This window comes from Amphiprion ocellaris, chromosome 4 (genome assembly GCF_022539595.1).
Source record: "Amphiprion ocellaris isolate individual 3 ecotype Okinawa chromosome 4, ASM2253959v1, whole genome shotgun sequence".
NCBI classification, from domain to species: Eukaryota; Metazoa; Chordata; class Actinopteri; family Pomacentridae; genus Amphiprion; species Amphiprion ocellaris.
This window is the reverse complement of record NC_072769.1, coordinates 20,067,636-20,074,314: the sequence shown is the minus strand read 5'-3', so window position 1 is coordinate 20,074,314 and position 6,679 is coordinate 20,067,636. Positions and strand designations below refer to the sequence as shown.

General features: G+C 38.8%; 1 long non-coding RNA gene across 1 annotated transcript; it reads left to right on the top strand.

Moving 5' to 3' along the window:
* Positions 1 to 2,853: 2,853 nt before the first annotated feature.
* Positions 2,854 to 4,176, top strand: LOC129348821 (uncharacterized). The gene is made up of 2 exons (XR_008601524.1): positions 2,854 to 3,839; positions 3,954 to 4,176. It is a non-coding gene; the product is annotated as an uncharacterized LOC129348821 (long non-coding RNA).
* The last annotated feature ends 2,503 nt before the right edge of the window (positions 4,177 to 6,679 follow it).

Genomic DNA, 6,679 nt, shown 5'->3' with positions numbered 1-6,679 from the left:
CCCATAAATTCTAATCCAACCCAACAGACTCAGTGTATTAATTTATTTCAAAGAAAAATTTATAGGAGCAGCGTCTTCCAGGAACATACCGACCCTTAGTATCAGAACACACAGTATGTTAACCATATGGCAGAACTTCCTAAAAAACCCGCTTCATAAAACAATATGTGAGAGAGCTCTTTCCACTGCCATTATCACGGTCCACATGATCACACAAAATCATTACGGCTGATGAGCACCGACTGCTCTGCACACTCTCACAGCCATCACCGAGGAACACGGCTTTCCTTGAATTTTAACCATGTCCTGTAGAACTGTATTGCATTTTTCAAAGTAAAGCCTGCTTTTATCACGACTGGCTTTGAATGGAACTCAAACCAGATGGAAGGAAATTGGAGATAAATGCAGCTGGAGTCCATGTAAAAACAGAACCTTTTGGTGCTATGAGAAGAGACAGCGGTGATGTCACTGCATGTATGATGCAGGCATTTATAGCAGTATAACAGAATATATATAGATAACAAAGGCTACACTGGTGACAGCTGTATACTTTACCATGTCTCTTATGACAGATTTAATTTTTATTTCTGTTTCTTAATGGTGCAGTTTGGTGGGGTAATAAACCCCTTAACATAATTTTAAAAGTAGTTTCAACAACGGATTGAGTTAAATGCCTTACAGTGTTGTAAGTTGCATAGTTTCCTTTTCATTTTCTTTGCACCCAAATAAGAGTCTCCTTGTCAAAATTTGGCATTGCAGCATTTTAGAATATTTTACATCTGTTTTTTGCTGTTTGCTGCTGCTAGTAATGTCTGTGAAATATTTAATTTAATTTTGTATTAAGTGTTATTAAGAGAAGATACTGCTGAGAGATTTGATTGTACAGTTTAGTGAATTTGTGATTGCATTTTGGATTTAGTTAACAGTTTAGTTATGCATTTTAGGAAAGTAAGACCGTTTTGCCAGTTAGCAAGCAGTATGGGTAACAGGGATAATGCCATGCAGGCAATGCTGCTAACTTTGGGAAGGTAAATACATTGGAACTGCTACTGGAAAGGGAATAAACATAGTGAGAACAATGTTGACGTATTTCATTTTAATTGGTAGTGAAGTTAAGGTGACAAATTTTGTCTGGTGTTGAGTAGATAAAGTTTAGGAGGAACTATGGTTTGCTGCAGCACTGAATCACTTTACTGGTCTGGGGAAATCAGAAAAAGTGGTTTTGAAGAATGTTAATAAACTTCTGTAGTGTCTTATAAGGACCTACACTACTGTTCAAAAGTTTGGGGTCACTGAATCAATTCCATGTGTGAAAACTCACTTTTATTCACGTGCAAACATAATTGCACAAGAGTTTTCTAATCATCAATTAGCCTTTCAACACCATTAGCTAACACAATGTAGCATTAGAACACAGAAGTGATGGTTGCTGGAAATGTTCCTCTGTACCTCTATGGAGATATTCCATTAAAAATCAGCTGTTTCCAGCTAGAATAGTCATTTACCACATTAACAATGTCTAGACTGGATTTCTGATTCATTTAATGTTATCTTCATTGGAAAAAAAACACTTTTCTTTCAAAAATCATGATATATTCTAAGTGACCCCCAACTTTGAACAATAGTGTAGAGTGCTTGCATGTTACTCTTAAAATCTTGCCAAACTGGAATATGATGGATGTAATTTTGTAATAACAATCTAATTATATGATTGACTTGTGCTCTAACAGACAGCCCAGGGTGCACAGGGGTACAGACAAATAAATGCATGTCAAACACTTAAGAAGCCCTTTGATGCTTATGTTCGGTACATGATAGTAGCCAGAAAATATCCACAAATCATTAGTCATGCTACCATCTTTTCTTTTCTACTACGTTGCACATGCCATTGATATAGGTTTCAAGAGACACTCATTACTACAAGATTACCAGCGCCAGATAAATCCGTCTGCTTTATGATTCCCTTGTCAACGCACCATGTCAGAATGAGCTGACAGTCTTGCGAACATTAGCTCAGGAGCCAGAGGCTCAGCATGAATAGCATGCATCAGATGGTGATTCATGATCACATCAAAGGAAAGCATCTGTTTCACAACCTCGGAGGACTCTGAAAAAGAGGAATTCCAGGCTTCAGACAGCAAATACACTGTCAGGCACAAAAGGTGGGCTGTCAGTGGAACCAGTTGCATCCTCAACAGTTTTCATAACCCTCCTCAGACACAACTGGCTGTCCCTGCAAGCACTAAATGTAACACACAACAACGCCAAAAGCAAAACTTTTAAACTTGATAGCCTGGACACCATTTTCTGCAGAATATGAGTTAAACAACACTGCTTTTGTATGTCAGTATGTAGACATGAAAAAAAGCAGCCACATATAATTGTATAAGTATAAAACATTTCAGAAAATATATGTTAGTACAATGTCCACAAGGATTTAGCAGTTAAAGCAGGATTGCACATGCCCAGATAAACATTAGTTCACAGTCATACACTATGCTGCATGGGTGATATTTAGCAGAGTGACTTGTGATAATACAGCAGTCAATACTGAAGGGACACATTTCTGCATTTATGTATCCAGACGTTTCAGTCGGTGCCCCGTGAAACAGTTTGAGGTTTTGTCTCTTGACTGTGTCACAGACTGTCAATTTAGCTCCTCTGGTTTCTGTCTTTGGGTGCTGAGTGTTTAAATGTTAGCAAACATTGGCTGAGACTTGATTGGATTGAATATTCCTGAAATGTGGGTGGTTTTGGATTTTGAATGGACCAAACCCCCATCAGGATGAGTTGTTTTGATTTAATTATTAATGCCAACACCTCTTTAGTATGGAGGACTAAAAGTGCCAAAATTAAATAAATAAATACATCATTAAATAATTAATTAAATATGTCATTAATTAATTAAAATTGGAATTAAATATTTCATTAATTAATTAAAATTGGAATTAAATATGTCATTAATTAATTAAAATTGGAATTAAATACTTAAATGTGTTATTAAATAAATATATCATTAAATAATTAAATATGTCATTAATTAGTTAAAATTGGAATTAAATATGTCATTAATTAATTAAAATTGGAATTAAATACATAAATGTGTTATTAAATATGTCATTAATTTATTAAAATAACAATTATTTTAAGTAAAAAACATATTTCATTATTTCACGATTTAATTAATTATTTCATGGTCCTTGTGTTGCAGTGGATCATGAATTAATTTTATCTGTCAACCTCGCCCGTCAAAGTCGGTGGGCGGATCCTAACACCTGATTGGTTACCCTGCACATCAAGTCAAGGCAAATCGATTCCAGATAATGGATTGACGCAGAGCTTGTGAACACATTCCGATACACTGGGTGGCGCTATTCACCTCTACGTTGGTTTAGATACTCAATAAAACAAAACTTTATTAGCAACCGCTAAAGACTCGGTCCTCTTTCCCAAATGTTGATACATGCGGTGCAAGACAAATTTTCCTTTAGCATTTCCTTTAGCATCTACTCGGCGCGCCACGGCTCGTCTCGGTTTAGTTGTTTTTCCATTACATTGAGAACCACCTCATCGTGGGTGGAGTCGTCATAGCACGGCGGTCCGAAAGTCCCTTACCGTCATTTCTGTGCGACACAAACGCAATGCAACAATGTACATGGAGGCGATAGTACACCTGCTGCTCGGTCTGTGGCTTTCTGTCAGATTCAGAGTAATAGAAGAGTCGGAGAAAGCTGAGAGCGACGAGTCGAAACACTGAGGAGACACACAGGAGAGTTTGGGAGGCGATAAAGCAGTATCAAGCCGAAGACAAGAGGATATGAACTAGACGACATATGAGGGTAAGCTAATGCTAGTTCGCTAGCTATCGTGTATCAGTCCTGTGAACGACCCTGTAATGGCTGCAGTTTGTCGCTATTAGGTATTAAAATATGTATGCTGTGTATGTGTTTCAGATGCTCTCTGATGAGACTTAATGGGATTTACCTGAAGCAGCAGCACATGAGCCTGCAGTGGTACAAGGTGTAGAGGAGGAGGACAGAGATGTACAGGATGCACTGATGCACTACGTGTCATGCAAAGTTATTCTTCTTGTTATACTTCTGTTTTTCGGTCCCCGGACCGCTATTGTTTTCTTTAATGCAATTCTGACAATAAACTTTTGTAGATGTGTCTATACTATTGTTTGTTTGTGAAGGTTAGCAAGATTAAATAAAAAATTAAACGCCAAAACATTAAAACAGCTGTTTTAAGAAAATTCCAGTTTGATAAATCAGTATTGCTTTGGTGTAATTCAGTCACCAGAATTATGAACCATAAAGGAGTTTGTGTTAAAACATGTTAAATCCCATTAAACACAAATACATTATTAGGGAATATAGAATTGTTTGGTTCAGACTGTTGACTCTTTTTCTACCAGTGTCTTAACAGACAAAATGAGAAGTTATGATGCAGTCACATAAGTCACAAAATAGTTTATTAGTCAGCAGCAAAATCAAAACTATTTACAATGTGCAAAGTACAAACTGTGGTGGGCCTCTCCTACAGTGGAGGACTAAAAGTAAAACTATATACAACTACAGGTGCTGGTCATATAATTAGAATATCATGAAAAAAGTTGTTCATTATTTCAGTAATTCCATTCAAAAAGTGAAACTTGTATATTATACTCATTCATTACACAGACTGATATATTTCAAATGTTTATTTCTCTTAACTTTGATGATTATACCTGAATACTAACAAAAATCTCAAATTTGGTATCTCTGAAAATTAGAATATTGTAGAAAGGTTCAATATTGAAGACACCTCTAATCAGCTAATTAACTCAAAACACCTGCAAAGGCCTTTAAATGGTCTCTCAGCCTAGTTCTGTAGGCTACACAATCATGGGGAAGACTGCTGACCTGACAGTTGTCCAAAAGACAAGCTTTTTCATGATATTCTAATTATATGACCAGCACTTGTAAATCTCAAGTCTATGGGAGGTGGACTCGCTCACACTCGCCGGCTGCCCACTGCCTACCCAGCTACCCCAGCACACCCAGGAATGACTGGTTGAAGGCAGTATTCTGGGCCATCTCCTCCCGCTGCAAGGCCGCTTCATTCTCTCTTGCCTCGCTGAGGAGCAACCAGATGTTCTCATCATGCTGGGCATGACTCCACTCCTCCTCAGCCTGCATCTCCACAAGTACGCTAGGAAGGTCCAGTTTTCTGTGGCCCCCTTTCCTCTTGCCTAGACCAAAGACAGAAAAGTGATCAGAGTCAGCTTTAATGGCCAAGTAAGTACACAATATACACGGAATTTGGTTTCGGCTGTTGGTGTCATCCTAGGAATATGGAAGAGAATAATAAAAAATAAACTATAGAAAGAGGAACAGGGAGGAAAAAGAAATAGTAGTAAAATAGAACACAATATAAACAGAAATGTACAGCTAGACTGGAATGTATGAACACATTAGCAAAATGGTAATTGCTATAAACACAGTAGTGGTGATTTTTGTGTACAGGGCTCTGTAGTCCAAATGTCCAGGGTGAGTGGGGTCTCTGATGATGTTTTCTGCAGTCCGTACTATGGGCTGTAGTCTGTTTCTGTCCTGCTGTGTGGTTGATCCAGAGGTGCACAGGACAGATTGTATGACTGCAGTGTAGAACTGGATCAACAGCTCATGTGGCAGGCCATGTCTCCTCAGCTGTTGTAGGAAATACATCCTCTGCTGAGCCTTTTTCAGGAGGTCCTGAGAGATTGTAGTCCCCAGGAGCTGGAAGGACTCCACAGCTATGATGTGATGTGTTTAGCCACCCGTCCATCCATTTTCAATCATGATCATGTCTTTGATACTTTAATAAACTTCTGGCACTCTTCGCTTTAACCAAAGCACAAGCAGTAACTCCTCCACCACAAACAAAAACGACGTGGTGTGAACTTCATTTCATCCTGTGCACATTTTGGAGTTGCTAAGAAGAGCTGTGTTTTCTCATTTTTATGTATATTTTCATTCAGTTTCACAGCTACCTAGTGACTATAAGAAGAATGGTTGCAATACTACACTGCACCAGAACGTAAATTAATTAGAGTGACTTACTTGTTAAGTCAATGGAAAATAAATGCAGCTGCATGTGTTCTGTTTATGCGTCACTGTAGCTACATGTAGCTTTCATCACGCGTTCCTGAGCTGGCTGCTGCACAGTTTGCATTTACACCTGCCTCAATTCTTGGTCGTTGGTCTCACTGTTCTGATCATGCTTGCAGGCATTTACACCTGTAGTAATAATAATAATGCGAAAATCAACCATGCTCTCTGTTTACCGTGTCTTACCGGTGATAAGACGGTGCTGTTGACAGGGTCGGTGTCGAAGCTGGTGCTGGAGAGGAGCTGCTGCTGGTGGTGGAGAGGAGACAGGGCAGCCGGGGGCTCCGCGACGGAGGTGGAGTAGGCTTCGCATGTGGAAAGGGATTCTTGAACAGAAATAAACACTCACTCTAAGTACAAGAAAAACACGGCATGCTGACTGAAGTATTAGCTTCTGAGAGCTAAACGTTAGAAACAGCAGCACGAAATACAAGCAGAGCACGGAGTTAGCGCCGATGGCTAACTAGCTATCTTATTGTCTGCTCCAGGAGACAACGACGTTACTTTCTAAAAATACTTGTTTGCTTAAAAGAAGCTTGCCACCAATG